We start from the raw sequence: 16,512 nt of genomic DNA, 5'->3' as shown, positions 1-16,512 counted from the left end.
AATGTCTACAAGAATTTCTGAGTGCTTATCGCCAGACCCCTCACAGTACTACAGGGTGTGCCCCAGCCGCACTGATGTTTAAAGTTCCGCCTCGGGATTGCATCCCGTCAGAGCTGGATATTGAAGCTACTCAGCAGCGCAGAGAACGTACTAATCGAAAAGCCACTGAGCGACGACGAGGTCGATACAGGGGCTTTCAGGAAGGAGACAAGGTGGTAGTGAAGAATCGGCAACCAAGAGGGAAATTCCAAACTCCATTTGAGCCCGAACCCTGACAGGTCGTCAGTGTGAGTGGTGCTATGGTGACAGCCGCACGAGGCAGTCGGAGGGTCACCAGGAACGCATCACACTTCAAGAGCGCAGGAGTTCCGATCAGGTCTAGGGAGGACGGAGAGGTTGACGACTCGATGTTTGAGCCCACTGCTGAAGAGGTATGGAGAGGGGATGCTCCGGTAGAGACACCAAGTGCCCGGCACCCGCTGGGTGAAAATGCCAGCCAAGAAGGATCCCTTCCTAGGGGTGGACGTTATCATCTGCGACCCAACCCGGTGCCGAACAGTCAGCTCAGAGACTTTGGCCCTCATTCTGACCTTGGCGGTCGGCGGAGAGACGGCGGTCGGACCGCGAACAGACCGGCGGTATTAAAAATGGCATTCTGACCGCGGCGGTCCCCGCCGCGACCGACCGCCACTTCCCCACTCCGACAGCCACGGCGGTCATGACCGACGGGCTGGAGTCTGCGCACTCCGGTCCGGCGGTCGACCCAAGACCGCCAACGGTATCATGACCCTGCTTACCGCCGCGGTTTCTGGCAGTCGGGAACCGCCATGCGAACCATGGCGGTAGGCACTATCGGGGCCAGGGAATTCCTTCCCTGGCACTGATAGGGGTCTCCCCCACCCCTCACTGCCCCCCCGAGTCCTCCCCCCACACCCTCCACCCCCCTGCCACCCCCCAGAGGTGGTACGAACCCCCTCCCCACCCCCACCCCGACATGCACATACACGCACCCCGACATGCACACACCCCCTACATGCACATATACACACCCCCTACACACACACATACACAACGGGGACACATACCCGCACACATACATGCCGACATGCGCACCCGCCGAACTACACACATTGCCCATAGGCACAGCAGCACTCCCCGCCCGCATGCACGCACTCACACACCCCCTCTACACACTCCCACGCACACCCCCATGCACGCATACATCACACAACACCCCCCCACCCCCTCCCCTCACGGACGATCAACTTACCTTGTGCGTTGGTCCTCCGGGAGGTGACAGGAGCCATGGGGAGGTGACCGCCAACAGAAGACCGCCAACAGAAGACCGCCACACAGAAATGTGGGTCGTAATTCTGTGGGCGGTGTTCTGCTGGCGTGGCGGTGGAGGTTGACCAGTCTCCACTTTCCCGCCGACCGCCAGTGTGGCTGCTGGCGGTTTTCCGGCGGTACGCTCCCAGCGGTCAGAATGCGCACAGCGGCATACCGCTGCGGTCGGCGGTCTTCACCGCGGCGGTAACTCGGCGGTCTTGCGAAAAGACCGCCAAGGTCAGAATGAGGGCCTTTATCTGTACCGTGGGGCCCTAAGAAACAATATTGGGTCATTGTTGTTTGCTCACCAGCGGGGTTTCATCCCTGGGACGTTGTATCCTTTTATCCTATTCTGGTATTTTGTGTGCGTATATCTTATCTTTGCATTCTTTGTTTTCTCGTCTGTTTCTCTTCTCTTCTGTGTGAAGTAAAACATGGGAGGGATGTAGAGAGCCACCCGGACTCTCCTTTTCTTTGTATCTAGTTCCACGTGTCCGGATGGAACGTGGAACCGAGTTTTTGTAATAAATCTGGGGCTGTGCTGACGCAGTTCCCCTTTAGACCAGCAGCAGAGAGTGTGTGTGCTTTATTTCCCCCGGGCCATAGGTGGCCCACACAACATGCTGCACCAGCCTGCCCTGCAGCCAATCCTGATGCTGCCTATAGCAGCGTCAGGATTGGCTGAGAGCGCCCAGCCAGGATGCTCCCAGGAAGACTGGGAGCCTGTGCATGCTCTCTCCAGCCTGGCAAAAGAGGGCTGGGCTAGAGAGAGCTCTGTGCACATGTGTGTTTAGATGGCCCGAGACGGCCAGACAAACATACATGAGTGCTGAGAGGGAGTGCTGTGCACTCCCCTTAGTGCTCGGCAGAGCCTGTGGCCTCATCCTTTTACAAGAAAATTATAATAAACATAGTTTATTATCGTTTTCTTGTAAAGGTTTTGCAGCTGCCGCTGGTTGGGAGGGGGTGGATGACACTCCTCTGCCCTAGCAGAGGAGCTGCCGTTGTAGACAACTACTGTTTCATTAACTCCACACAGCATAAGGAAGACACAGAGGAGCAACAGTGGAAGATTAATGTTTGAGCTATTTGAATATAGATTCTTATAGCGAGAACGCAACCACTATACAGGAGCACCAGTTACATGACTCAAGGTCAAGTTCATTTTTTTTTTTTAAGGCACTGGGAAATAAGCCTGATTTATATTTCTGAGGACTGGTTACTTCTTCACAACGGTGTCGAATCTTGCGTCCACTGAATTACAAATCCCATTATAACATATGGGATTTCTTTTTTGGCAGATGGGATATCTGTCACCATTGTGACAGAGTAACGTGTCCACCAAATTATAAATCAGGCCCTAAGTGATTTGCCCAGAATAACATGATCTTGAGCCGACAATGATTCCTGATCCTGGGTCCCCAGTTGCAAAGTTATCAGCTCTGGCCACAGTGCCACAACATCTCCACAATATATTCAATGGGTGTCAGATCCCCATATCAAGTCGTCGAATATTTGGTGCTAAGATGAAGTGGGGAGACTTGATGGGTCTGATTTTCCTTATCGGGTCATAAAATGTACTTTTGTGTTTTTATACTTTATATTTCTTTTGTATTATATATTTCTGTGGCCACACCTTGCCATAAAATAAAAATCAGAATTAGAATAAAACACGTACACATTTTCTTTGCCGGAAGCATGTTTTCCATTCAACTAAACACAACTAAAACTCTGCGAACTCAGCACCTCGTTACGATTTGACCAGTTTTACCACCACAATGAGCACATAGTAGAAGTGACAGTTAGTAAACAACGAGGATGTCATAGGCGACCACAGCCCTATGAGAAGCCAGTCACTGTGGGACAAACCCTTTTATGAAGAGCCCAAGAGGCACTAAACCAGCCAAATAACAGGAACGGATTGACTTTTATTAACAAAGAGAATTTAAACATTTAAATGTGTTTGTTTCAAATGAGAAAGGGTTCTTTTAAAAACAAACTGTAAGATCGATATGTGCATCTGGCAGTCCTTCTGTAGTTATTGGCGGGTTTGGTTGTGATCTTTGGATGATAGAAATAGACGGCAGAGGTGCTGCTAAACCTTCAGAAATCGTTAACGGGAAAGGAGCCTGAGTTTGTCACCCTGCGCCGACATCATGCCAAGGAAAGCACCTGTCCCCATCCAAGATTCATTCTAGATGGTAATTAACAGAAAACAAGCGGCCTCATTGCAGAAGCTACCAAATGAATTTTATTGATAAAAGACCAAAATGCTATGGCGTCGTTTGACATTACTCTCCCAATATTCTGGCACAGCTAAAATAGAGATTTGCTGTAAGAATATAAAGAAATGGTTTCAGATATTCCAGAGCGAGTGAGATAATCTATGATGTTCTAACGGGAGATGAAACACATTCGAAGATGTATCTTTAAAGTACGGACGCTAGATGAAAAGTACTGACAGCAGTTTTTGAAAAGGTAGGGCTCCTTCTATTCACAGGTGACCCCGACAAGCACTCCTTGGGAACACAGTGAGACATCTACAAAGAGACAACTTCTTTAAAAAAGTTGTATGTTGTCAAAAATGTAGACTTTTGCCTCCTGGATGCCTTAGTGCTGCACAAAGGTAGTAACTGTTCAGCCTACAAGAGTCAGGGTTCCTCATTAAAGAGTTAGGGCCATATTTACAACAAAAACTTGCACCCCAGTACAACAGAATCCTACGCCATAGATGCGTCATATGTACAATACAGCGCATCATGGCTTAAGGATCCGGGCTGCACCAAAATTAATGATGCATCTCACTGAATCCATGTTGTAAAGTTTTCTAACGATTCTGCTACGAAAGTGGTACAGGGTCGATTTGCAGCACGGAAAGGGATGCACATTAACCCATCGTCAGTTTTAAGTGCAGAATGCGTCATAAAGCTTTTAAAAAAGACACATTCACAACAACAAAAAAACACCACAGAAGGCAGCAATGGAGCAGGGAGCAGCAGCAGAGACAACCACCCCAGCACCAGCCAGGAAGTCCAGATAGACTCACAGGGGTAGAGGAAGTGTAACTTCAGTGATGAGGAGAATTACTTCTTGATCACAGAGGTGGCAGAGCACCAACACCAGCTATTTGTCACCTCCAAATTGCCATTAGGGATGAAAGAGGCCATTTGGCAGTCCATTGTGGAGACAGTCAACAGAGTAGGAAAAGTGAGAAGGACATTTACCGAATGCAAGAAGCACTGCATGATTATAAGTGCAGGACAAAGGAAAAACTTGCAAAGAATTTGAAGGCAGTAATGCAGACCGGAGGAAGGAGCCGTGGGACCCAGGGGGAGCTGGATGCCTTTGAGGAGCATGTGGTAGTTGTGATCCCAGATGAGTTGGTGGCTGGAATACCCGGATAAGACAGTGCAGCACACATCAAACTAGCACCAGCACAGGGTGAGTAACAATAAGGGGCAGTGCCACAAATACAAGGTATGCACCTCCACTAGCTATGTTCCAAGGCTATGATGTACTGTCTGCAGGGCACAGTGCAGGAATCTGGATTATGTCCTGTCAAATGCCACTGAAAGGTTACTCACACTGCCCAGTAACATGTTGCACAGCTCAGACAGGCTCAGTCACATGTATGTATAGTAATTTAAATGTGCAGCAATATGCCATCCTAACCTGTGCATTGTGGGACAGGTAATGCAATGCACAAAATGGAGGACATATTTACAAATTTATGACAGGGCATCACTGCAAGCATTCTTGCTGTTCTGCCCTGTCTCCAAACAAAAGCTCAGCAGTGCACCTTATCTACAAGATATGGTGCACTCCTATCCTTTCTCCTGCACTGGCACACAATGGACTGCCATGTGCCAATGCAGGCACCTGTGCACCCATACAAGGGTTCCTGCAAGGGTTCAAGGGGTGCAAGGGTTCCTGCATTGCAGCGATGATAGTTTATGTGCAGGAAGGGACCTCTTCACACAGCACACAAAGAAAGAGGAAACAACAAGGAGAAATAAAGGTATTCCTCTTTGTTGCGCCACTTTTACGCCACCCCTGGGCTTATGAAGGAAAGTGATACATTTCCAGATATATGAAACCCTTTGAACTGGGAAATGTGTCAAATTCTATGGGTGTAATATTGCAAAACCCACAGCCACAACTATGGAAAGGCTCCTTCCGCACAGACTAATGTGTGAAAGGGGGCCATGATTACATGCAAGGTGGCGTTGCATGGCCTTGTAAATAAAGGGCCAACAGAGTGCATCACAGGAGTTTAAAAAATGGTGAATTTGCCCCTAAATCTACCAAAATTTCTAGGGCCATATTTACAAGGCCCATGGTGCAGGGTGTCACAGCAAGTGCTTTTCTGCTCTGCCCCACCATGAAAGGGCAGAAATGCATCTACAAGATACATCACATTTATGTCCTCTCCCCCTGCGCTGATGCACAAATTACTGCCATGCACCAACGCAGACACCCTTGCATCATAGTGATGATTGTTTTTGGGCAGGAAGGGACACCATCCTGTAGAAAACAATCACAAGAGGTGCTTTCCTGCATGCAGCACGCATAGAAAGAGGAAAAATTGGTGAGAAATGACGTTAATTCTCCCCGTTGCGCCATTCTTACACCACCCGTGGGGAGATGTAGGCTTTTGACGCATTCCCAGATTCACAAAACCTTGTAAATCTGGGAATGGATAAAAATCCATTGGTGTTGTGTGGGAACACCCATGCAACACCCATGGAGACGCCTCACTGGTGTAAGGCAACACAGTGACTTGCACTGCGTTGCCTTACTCCATATCTGAAAGGCCATGTAAAGCCATGCAAAGTTGCTTTGTGTGGCCTTGTAGAGATGGGTGTGCAGCCTGCTCTGCTGGTGCATCACCAGTGGCGCAGGCCGCTTCGAAAGACGGGCCCTAGTGGGACATTCACCATAGCCTAATAATTTGCACATGGTGACCATTGTCAACAATGAGGGGCTTAAAAGTTTATGCAAGTCTCATAAATGTATCAACAAAAATAGGTACTAAATTGGAAATACATGCCAACACGCATTTCTGCAGTCTAACACGTTTCTAATGTGTGCCGTGTTGTGCAAGATTAGTGTAACAAATTCAGCCCCTGAACACATTAGTACATGATGTGCATGGTAGCCAGGCAGAGTATCATGGTGTACAGTGTGAAACCCAGATTGCTGGATCATAACATCATGAGAAGAGCCACATCACATGCAAAGGAACAGTGAATGAATACTGCCACAGAGAATGCAGCCAACCTGGGGAATAGTTGTAATCAGAACAGCAGATTGTTCAACATGTCTGAACACAATCACTCTAGGCATCCTGTCAAACAATGCAAATCAACTTGACAGGTATGGACAAGATCTTCTTACATATGTCTAGGAATGGTAGGCCCAGTGACCTAAGTAACAATGATACAATATGTTACACTAGCATAAAACTCTGGTCATAAAGTGGTTGTGGTGATGATGCAGACATACTGTCATTTGAAAGCCATTTACAGTGCAACTTGTACTACAAGACTTAGAGTAATCTACATGTTAGACAAAATTGTTGTTTATAAAGCCAACAAATACCAAGTCAGATAGTCAAACAGTTTAGCCATGTCAAAATCTCACAAAGGGCACCCTTAACAGTGTGATCTCTCATTGCAGAGGATGTACCTACATCTCCTGAGCAGCTGCCTATCCGGGATGATGACCTAGCTAAGGATGACAGCCTGCCCACCCTTGATCAAGACACCCTCCGGGAAATCCTGGGCTCTCTTGACACACCTTCTCTGGTTGCAAGAAAGGCAACAGTGTTGCGGGGTCTCCAGAGGATCTACCCAGCACACAACAAACACTACCTGCTACACCAGCCCCAGCCCTGGATTCTGAGGATCTCCTAGCAGTTTTTCAGCATCAGGCAATAGGAGTCCACCTGGAGATGCTAGATGTGGTGTGGGTAAGGATGGAGACCATAGCAGTCACCCTAGAGGCAGTTCATAGGTGCCTCAGTTCAAATAAGGAAACCTTGTCTGCTATATTAGGCACCTACCCTCTGCTCTGTGGACTACAAAAGTCTCTGGCTGATCTTGCTTGTGTCATGAGGCAGAGGAATGAACAACTGCCTTGCCAAAGTGGCACCAGCGAGGTTGCCACACAGCTGGGGGTCCATGGAGCGGAGGCAGGGCACATACATTGTCACTATGTGTGCCTACCATAGTGACCTTGGAACTCTGTTGGAAAATCAGCAGGACACTCTCAGTGCTTTGCTGCCTCACCACTTTTCAGGGAGAAATGCTGCTCAGACTGTGGATCCATGTATTGTGTCCCTGATGTGTGTGTGCGCCTCCCTTACAATCACCTCCAGCACCTACAACACCATGCTCACAAAAATCAACACACACATCAGAGGATGAAGATATGGGCTTCACCTGTTTCCTACATAAATTATGTCACTAAACTTCACAAATGGTAACAATCTCTATTTGTTGTCCCAACATTTGACCTCAACCATGTCTGTAATGTCAATTTGGTCTTCCCTAATGGCAAATTATTGGATCTCCTCATCATTGAAACACTCCTCTACTCCGCATGACACATGCAGGGGTTCACTCATGGACTCCGTCTGGACATGCAATGGCAAAGAAATAGTTTGTGGAAGTTGCTACAACTGTTCCTGTGATTGAAACAATGTTGCACATGGAAAATAAATGTACAGAATCAAATTGGTGTGTTATAGCTCTGTAGGAGTATGTAGTACATAGAACTTGGGGTATTGTGTGAATAAAAAATTAACTAACTCTTCACAGGGACCTGGGTGTGATGATGCATTAGACAAAGCACCATCGTCTTAGGGAATTTGATAAGGTTAACCCAATGTGTCTGTAGAATAGTTTGTGGTCACCCAATCTCCTAAGCATGAACTGAAACCTGTCACATGTCAATGTAGAGGGTGAAATATGCCATAGACCTGGTGGGGACCCTATCCATGGACACTAGGCTACAAATTACACTGCTGTGACAAGCAGATGAGGGACGCATCAGTGAGTAATGTCCTGTAAAACAGTGTGTGACCATAGAGTGCCCAGATAGTTGACAATAGTTCATAATCAAACTAAACCACAATGTATGTGGCATGAGACACACACAGAAATGAAGTCACAAATCATGGTTTGGCCTGTCTACCCTTTCACATTAGCAGTGTCACTTACATAGCACCAATATTTGCCCGATAATAAGGTCATTCCATGCCAAACCTGACAGATTCCTCTCCATATGCACTTTCCCTAGTCAGGCATGTCTTAAAAACAAAGCAAACAAAACCCAAGGCATGTAGTTAACATTAGGTAGGCACATACACTAACACCTACCCCAAAAGCATGAGCTAGACTCCTATGTTGATTTAAAAGAGATTTTAATGGAAAATTGAACAGATACTATCTAAACAAACCTCCATTCACTACCTTAACCTACTGAAATTACACTATACCTATTCTAAACTATATTTTCTACAATAATTTATACTAAAACATCTAAAAATACCTTAACTTGAGTTAGCTTTTCTTAAACATATAACATGACAGGCTAAACATCCACCCACCTTATAAAACATCCACATACAGAACCAACATACACTACAGCTATACAAAAACCACCTCCACCTAAAAGCCTAAACAAAGATATATATTTTTTTATTTTCCAAACACATGTAGAACGCATCAGCCCCCACCCCAAAATCCCACCACACCCCTACCCACTAACATTGCACCCACCCAACCTATAAATTATGCAGTACTAAATCTACACTACATCTACACTAACTAAAGCAACACTAAGCTATGCAAACATTATCAAGTAAAACAACTAGCTACATGGGGAAGGGCACAATTGTTTCCTGTGGCTCTTTGTGGTTGTGAGTCCATCTTATATTTATGTCCAGCTACTCTGTACTTCAAGTCTGAGGCAACTTTCATAATCATTTGTTCAAATTAACTCATCTGTCCGGTAGTTGTAGCTGGTGGCAATGCTGGTCCAGTTGGCTGGCTATGTGAGGTGTTAGCAATGGGTTCCTCTGATCCCTCTAGTCTGCACTGACATGCCTTCTTTTTGTTGGCTTATCCTTTTTGGTTGGTGCCTTAGTGGTGAAGAGCTGTTTTCCAGAGACAACCTCCTCAACATGTCTCCTCTTCGTTGCCTTAAAGGCTTTACTAACAAGCCGGATGTGGCTAAAGCATTCCGCCCAGATGTAGTGTTGTCTTTTCTGCTCAGGGGTCATGTTGTCTGTGGAAGGCAAATGAAATACTGTCAATCCAAAGGTCACTAGTTACTGGGCTGATCAACATTAAATTACATTTCTGTTTCAAACATCACATGTTGAATATCCTATTAATAAAAATGAACCCAAAGAGCATACATCCACATAATGTTTCCCTTCTAAAAATGTCATAAGCTCAAAGTTCCCTGCCATACAAAACTTTGTAGAATGTAATTGCATCATCCTAGTACTTCTAGGGATGATGTCATGAGTACAAAAAAGGCTTTGGAAAATGCTGTTCCCTAACCATGATATGGTACATGTGTCGTATTTACTGATCATTAGTGTCCCTTCTGCATCCTGCAGTGGCCTGGATTCCATTGGCATCAGCAAAAGTAAGATGAGCAATGTCTGCAAAGTACATATATTGTGTGACAACATTGGGTATCTGATATTGCAAGGGCATATGTGTGGACATATTGCTACATAGAATTCACATGTGCCAGGTATGAGATCTCAGAATGGAGGGTGGATACATAACTCACATCACACAGACGGGTCAGATACATACCCTATATTAAGTCATGAATCCCATTGTGGAGTATGTCACGGCTCATATCATGCAGACAATTTAACTGCATGTGTCCCACTACATAGTCTAGTGTCTGTCCCAACCTGTCAGATCAAAATGTTGTCTTCCTGCACATCAGTACTCAGCACATCTATATGATGGATGTGTGCATGCATGCTCTTCATCTCATCTGCCCAGGTATCCTATGATTTAAATAGCTATTGATGTCGAAACTGTGAACCTGATTGAGATAAGTAATGAAGAGTATCATATACAACACATTCTTAAGGTTCAGTGAGCAATGGTATGTTGGGTTATCATGCCATAGAGACATGCCTCTTTTCAGATTCACCTTGGTATTCAGATAAAAAGAGTGGGCAAAAGTATGTTCACGTGCCCAACAAGGAGTATGCTACATCACACAACATGAGGGTGGACTTTCAAATGCCTTGCTATGGGAGGATTGGTGACACCTTTCTTTGATACACTTAGGATATTATTGTAAAGTTCCTCTGTCATGCCAGGACCTCAGATTTGGGCACGGGCCTGTTACACACACAGCAGTGCTATTTTTAATTGCACATATTAAGACACCATGCATGCCATTCCATGTTCTTCCAAAGATAGGCCATATAATTCCTGTCCTTGTTGTTGTGTCATACATCCTCTCCTGTGTGGAGTGTCCAAACAAGTTGGAAAGATAATGCAATGTCATCAACTATGTTACAATTGGGTATCTGACCTACATTTGAAAGTGTTACTATACCCTGCCATATTCACAGGAAACCTCCAAACTCTTGTGCATTCATGTGCCCTTTCCTTACCAGACATTGCGCTCCCCAAAAATATATGACCCCCATAACAAAGAAAGGAACAACCCCTAACTAGAACTACACTCCAAAAGACAGGCACCCAACAATACAAAACACAAAACAATATGACAAAATTACAGTACACAATATAAAACTACAGGGACAGCACACACAACAACAATTTCCAAAAACCACCAACATTCTCTCCAGCACAACCACAGCACAACCTCCAACAAGCCCAGAAAGAAAGACTGTGAGACAAAGTGAAACTAACTCCTCACTTCCTTGTTTACAGCATTGTAGGAAAGTACCATTTTGCCTGGCATGTTACCCCCATATTTCACTGTATATATGTTGTTTTAGTCTATGTATCTCTGGGACCCTGCCAGGCAGGGCCCCAGTGCTCATATGTATGTGCCATGTGTGTGTTCCCTGTGTGATGCCTAACTGTTTCACTGAGGCTCAGCTAACCAGAACCTCAGTGGTTATGCTCTCTCTGCTTTCCAAAATTGTCACTAACAGGCTAGTGACTAAATTTACCAATTCACATTGGAATACTGGTACACCCATATAATTCCCTAGTATATGGTACTGAGGTACCCAGAGTATTGGGGTTCCAGGAGATCCCTATGGGCTGCAGCATTTCTTTTGCCACCAATAGGGAGCTCTGACAATTCTTACACAGGCCTGCCAGTGCAGCCAGAGTGAAATAACGTCCACGTTATTTCACAGCCATTTACCACTGCACTTAAGTAACTTATAAGTCACCTATATGTCTAACCTTCACCTGCAAAGTTACTTAGTGTGTGGCACCCTGGCACTAGCCAAGGTGCCCCCACATCGTTCAGGGCAAATTCCCCGTGAGTGCGGGGACACCATTACACGTGTGCACTGTACATAGGTCACTACCTATGTACAGCGTCACAATGGTAACTCCGAACATGGCCATGTAACATGTCTAAGATCATGGAATTGTCACCCCAATGAAACACCTCTGCAAGCTTCATCGCGATGTGGGACATCCGTCTTCCAAAGGAGAAGTCCCTAGCTCTCTTCTTTCTTGCAGAACTCCAAGCTTCTTCCATCCGGTGGCAGCTTCCTTGCACCCTCAGCTGGCATTTCCTGGGCTCCTGCCCATTCTCGACACTGTTGCGACTATTGGACTTGGTCCCCTTGTCTTACAGATACTCAGGTCCGGAAATCCACTGTTGTTCCATTGCTGGTGTTTGTTCTTCCTGCAGAATCCTCCTATCACGACTTCTGTGCTCTCTGGGGGTAGTAGGTGCACTTTACACCTACCTTTTAGGGTCTTGGGGTGGGCTATTTTTCTAACCCTCACTGTTTTCCTACAGTCCCAGTGACCCTCTACAAGCTCACAAAGGTTTGGGGTCCATTCGTGGTTCGCATTCCACTTTTGGAGTATATGGTTTGTGTTGTCCCTATACCTATGTGCTCCTATTGCAATCTACTGTAATTTTACACTGCTTGCATTACTTTTCTTGCTATTACCTGCATAATTTTGGTTTGTGTACATATATCTTGTGTATACAACTTATCCTCATACTGAGGGTACTCAATGAGATACTTTTGGCATATTGTCATAAAAATAAAGTACCTTTATTTTTAGTACTTTTGTGTATTGTGTTTTCTTCTGATATTGTGCATATGACACCAGTGGTATAGTAGGAGCTTTACATGTTTCCTAGTTCAGCCTAAGCTGCTTTGCCATAGCTACCTTCTATCAGCCTAAGCTGCTAGAAACACCTCTTCTACACTAATAAGGGATAACTGGACCTGGCACAAGGTGTAAGTACCTCTGGTACCCATTACAAGCCAGGCCAGCCTCCTACTTTGGTTGTGCAGCGGTGGGATAAGTACTTTTAACTACTTACTACTTTGTCATTGTGTACTTTTCATACATGGGTGGAGAGGGGCCTGCCAGGGAAGAGCTGAGTGTGGCACAGCAAACCTGTCCGACTTTAGAGGGTCTCAGACAGCAAGCTGTCAAACAGCAAAATGGGGATGTCAGTGACTCACATAGAGTTTACTGGGAGGACAACCTCTTGTACACCGAGGCAAGGGACCCAAAACCTAGAGCAGCCAGGAGATTGGTCATTCCCCTGCAGTACAGAGAGTTCCTCCTAACTCTTGCGCATGACATTCCTTTGGCTGGGCATTTGGGCCAGATCAAAACATGGGAAAGGCTTGTCCCCCTGTTCCACTGGCCTAGGATGTCAGAGGACACTAAACATTTTTGCAAGTCTTGTGTGACCTTCCAAGCCAGTGGCAAGACTGGTGGCACACCAAAGGCTCCCCTTATTCCACTACCTGTGGTTGTCACCTCAAATCCATTCTGGCATTGGGGTGAGAATTCCATGATCCCCCGGGTCTCTAGCATAGTACCCAGGTACTGCCAAACTGCCTTTCCGGGGTCTCTACTGCAGCTGCTGCTGCTGCCAACCCCTCAGACAGGTTTCTGCCCTCCTGGGGTCCAGGCAGCCCTGGCTCAGGAAGGCAGAATAAAGGATTTCCTCTGAGAGAGGGTGTTACACCCTCTCCCTTTGGAAATAGGTGTCAGGGCTGGGGAGGAGTAGCCTCCCCCGGCCTCTGGAAATGCTTTGATAGGCACAGATGGTGCCCATCTCTGCATAAGCCAGTCTACTCCAGTTTAGGGATTCCCCAGCCCTGCTCTGGCGTGAAACTGGACAAAGGAAAGGGGAGTGACCACTCCCCTGACCTGCACCTCCCAGGGGAGGTGCCCAGAGCTCCTCCAGTGTGTCCCAGACCTCTTCCATCTTGGAAACAGACGTGTTTGTGGCACACTGGACTGCTCTGAGTGGCCAGTGCCAGCAGGTGACGTCAGAGGCTCCTTCTGATAGGCTCTTACCTCTCTTGGTAGCCACTCCTCCTTCCTTGGTAGCCAAACCTCTTTTTCTGGCTATTTAGGGTCTCTGCTTTGGGGAATTCTTCAGATAACGAATGCAAGAGCTCACCAGAGTAGTTCCTCTGCATCTCCCTCTTCACCTTCTGCCACAGGATCGACCGCTGACTGCTCAGGACGCCTGCAAAACCGCAACAAAGTAGCAAGACGATACTAGCAACCTTGTATCACCTCATCCTACCGGCTTTCTCAACTGTTTCCAGGTGGTGCATGCTCTGGGGGTAGCCTGCCTCCTTCCTGGACCAGGAGCTCTGAAGAAATCTCCCGTGGGTCAACGGAATCTTCCCCCTGCAACAGCAGGCACCAAAAGACTGCATCACTGGTCCTCTGGGTCCCCTCTCAGCCCGACGAGCGGGGTCCCTGGAACTCAGCAACTCTGTCCAAGTGACTCCCACAGTCCAGTGACTCTTCAGTCCAAGTTTGGTGGAGGTAAGTCCTTGCCTCCCCACGCTAGACTGCATTGCTGGGTACCGTGTGATTTGCAGCTGCTCTGGCTCCTGTGCACTCTTCCAGGATTTCCTTCATGCACAGCCAAGCCTGGGTCCCTGACACTCCTTCCTGCAGTGCACAACCTTCTGAGTTGTCCTCCGGCGTCGTGGTACTCCCTTTTGTGACTTCGCGTGGACTCTGGTTCATTTTACTTCCAAGTGCCTGTTCAGGTACTTCTGCGGGTGCTGCCTGCTTCTGTGAGGGCTCCCTGAGTTGCTGGATGCCCCCTCTGTCTCCTCCTCCAAGTGGCGACATCCTGGTCCCTCCTGGGCCACAGCAGCACCCAAAAACCTCTACCGCAACCCTTGCAGATAGCAAGGCTTGTTTTCGGCCTTTCTCTGGGAATACCTCTGCAAGCTTCATCCTGATGTGGGACATCCGTCTTCCAAAGGAGAAGTCCCTAGCTCTCTTCTTTCTTGCAGAACTCCAAGCTTCTTCAATCCAGTGGCAACTTCCTTGCACCCTCAGCTGGCATTTCCTGGGCTCCTGCCCACTCTCGACACTGTCGCGACTATTGGACTTGGTCCACTTGTCTTACAGGTACTCAGGTCCAGAAATCCACTGTTGTTGCATTGCTGGTGTTTGTTCTTCCTGCAGAATCCCCCTATTACGACTTCTGTGCTCTCTGGGGTAGTAGGTGCACTTTACACCTACCTTTTAGGGTCTTGGGGTGGGCTATTTTTCTAACCCTCACTGTTTTCTTACAGTCCCAGCGACCCTCTACAAGCTCACATAGGTTTGGGGTCCATTCGTGGTTCGCATTCCACTTTTGGAGTATTTGGTTTGTGTTGCCCCTATACCTATGTGCTCCTATTGCAATCTACTGTAATTTTACACTGCTTGCATTACTTTTCTTGCTATTACCTGCATAATTTTGGTTTGTGTACATATATCTTGTGTATATAACTTATCCTCATACTGAGGGTACTCACTGAGATACTTTTGGCATATTGTCATAAAAATAAAGTACCGTTATTTTTAGTACTTCTGTGTATTGTGTTTTCTTATGATGTTGTGCATATGACACCAGTGGTATAGTAGGAGCTTTACATGTCTCCTAGTTCAGCCTAAGCGGCTTTGCCTTAGGTACCTTCTATCAGCCTAAGCTGCTAGAAACATCTCTTCTACACTAATAAGGGATACCTGGACCTGGCATAAGGTGTAAGTACCTCTGGTACCCACTACAAGCCAGGCCAGCCTCCTACAAGCTTGCCTAAGCCATTGCATCATTTATTGGGTGGATGAATCACGTTTTTAGTTAATGCGTAATTTTTTTCATGAATCCAATGGATACATAGCCAATGTGTGAATTTTGCACAAGGCCTGACAAGGCACCATGCAGGGATTCTGACACATCTGCTCAGATGAGTCAAATTTGTATGACACACTGACTGCAAAAATTCATGCATTAAGCAAATGCGTGTTTTTTTTTTAACTCAATGCTGCAATTGTGTGCTTATGGTGTATTGTGTGTTGAAATGCATGGAAAGATGTTCATAGATAATTGTATTGCATTAGACTATTGTATAGGATATGTTTGGTATACATGAATATGTGGCATGTGCATGTTGTGTGGCATATTTACAAATCCTTTAATGCAAGGCAGCGCCACAAGCCTTCTTGCTGCACTATCCTGCGTCGAAAGAAAAAAGCAGTAATGCACCATAGCTACAAGAGAGTGCTCATGCCTGTCTTTTTCCAGTGTGCTGGTGCACAATGGGCTGCCATGGGCCAATTCAGGAACCCTTGCAACCTGGTGCAAGGGTGCCTGCATTGCAGAATTGATTGTTTTGTCAGGAAGGGACACCTTCCTGCACAGCAACAATCATGAGAGGCTTTATATTCTTTGTATGTGTGCTGCAGATTTCAGCAAAATAGGAAAATGATTATCCAAAGAGAAATTAAGGTATTTCTCCACATTGTGCCTCCCTTACACCTCCAATGGGGAGGCAGAGGCTTTTTACGCATTCCCAGTGTTACAAAATCTTTTACATCTGGGAATGCGTCAAAATCCATTGTGTGTTGCATGGGAAAAAACACTGCAAAGCCTTGCACTGCGTTGCCTTACACCATATGTGTGAAGTCATGAAAAGCCAAGCAAACT

The sequence above is a fragment of the Pleurodeles waltl genome, chromosome 9 (genome assembly GCF_031143425.1).
Source record: "Pleurodeles waltl isolate 20211129_DDA chromosome 9, aPleWal1.hap1.20221129, whole genome shotgun sequence".
Taxonomy (NCBI): Eukaryota; Metazoa; Chordata; class Amphibia; order Caudata; family Salamandridae; genus Pleurodeles; species Pleurodeles waltl.
This window is presented reverse-complemented; position numbering follows the sequence as displayed.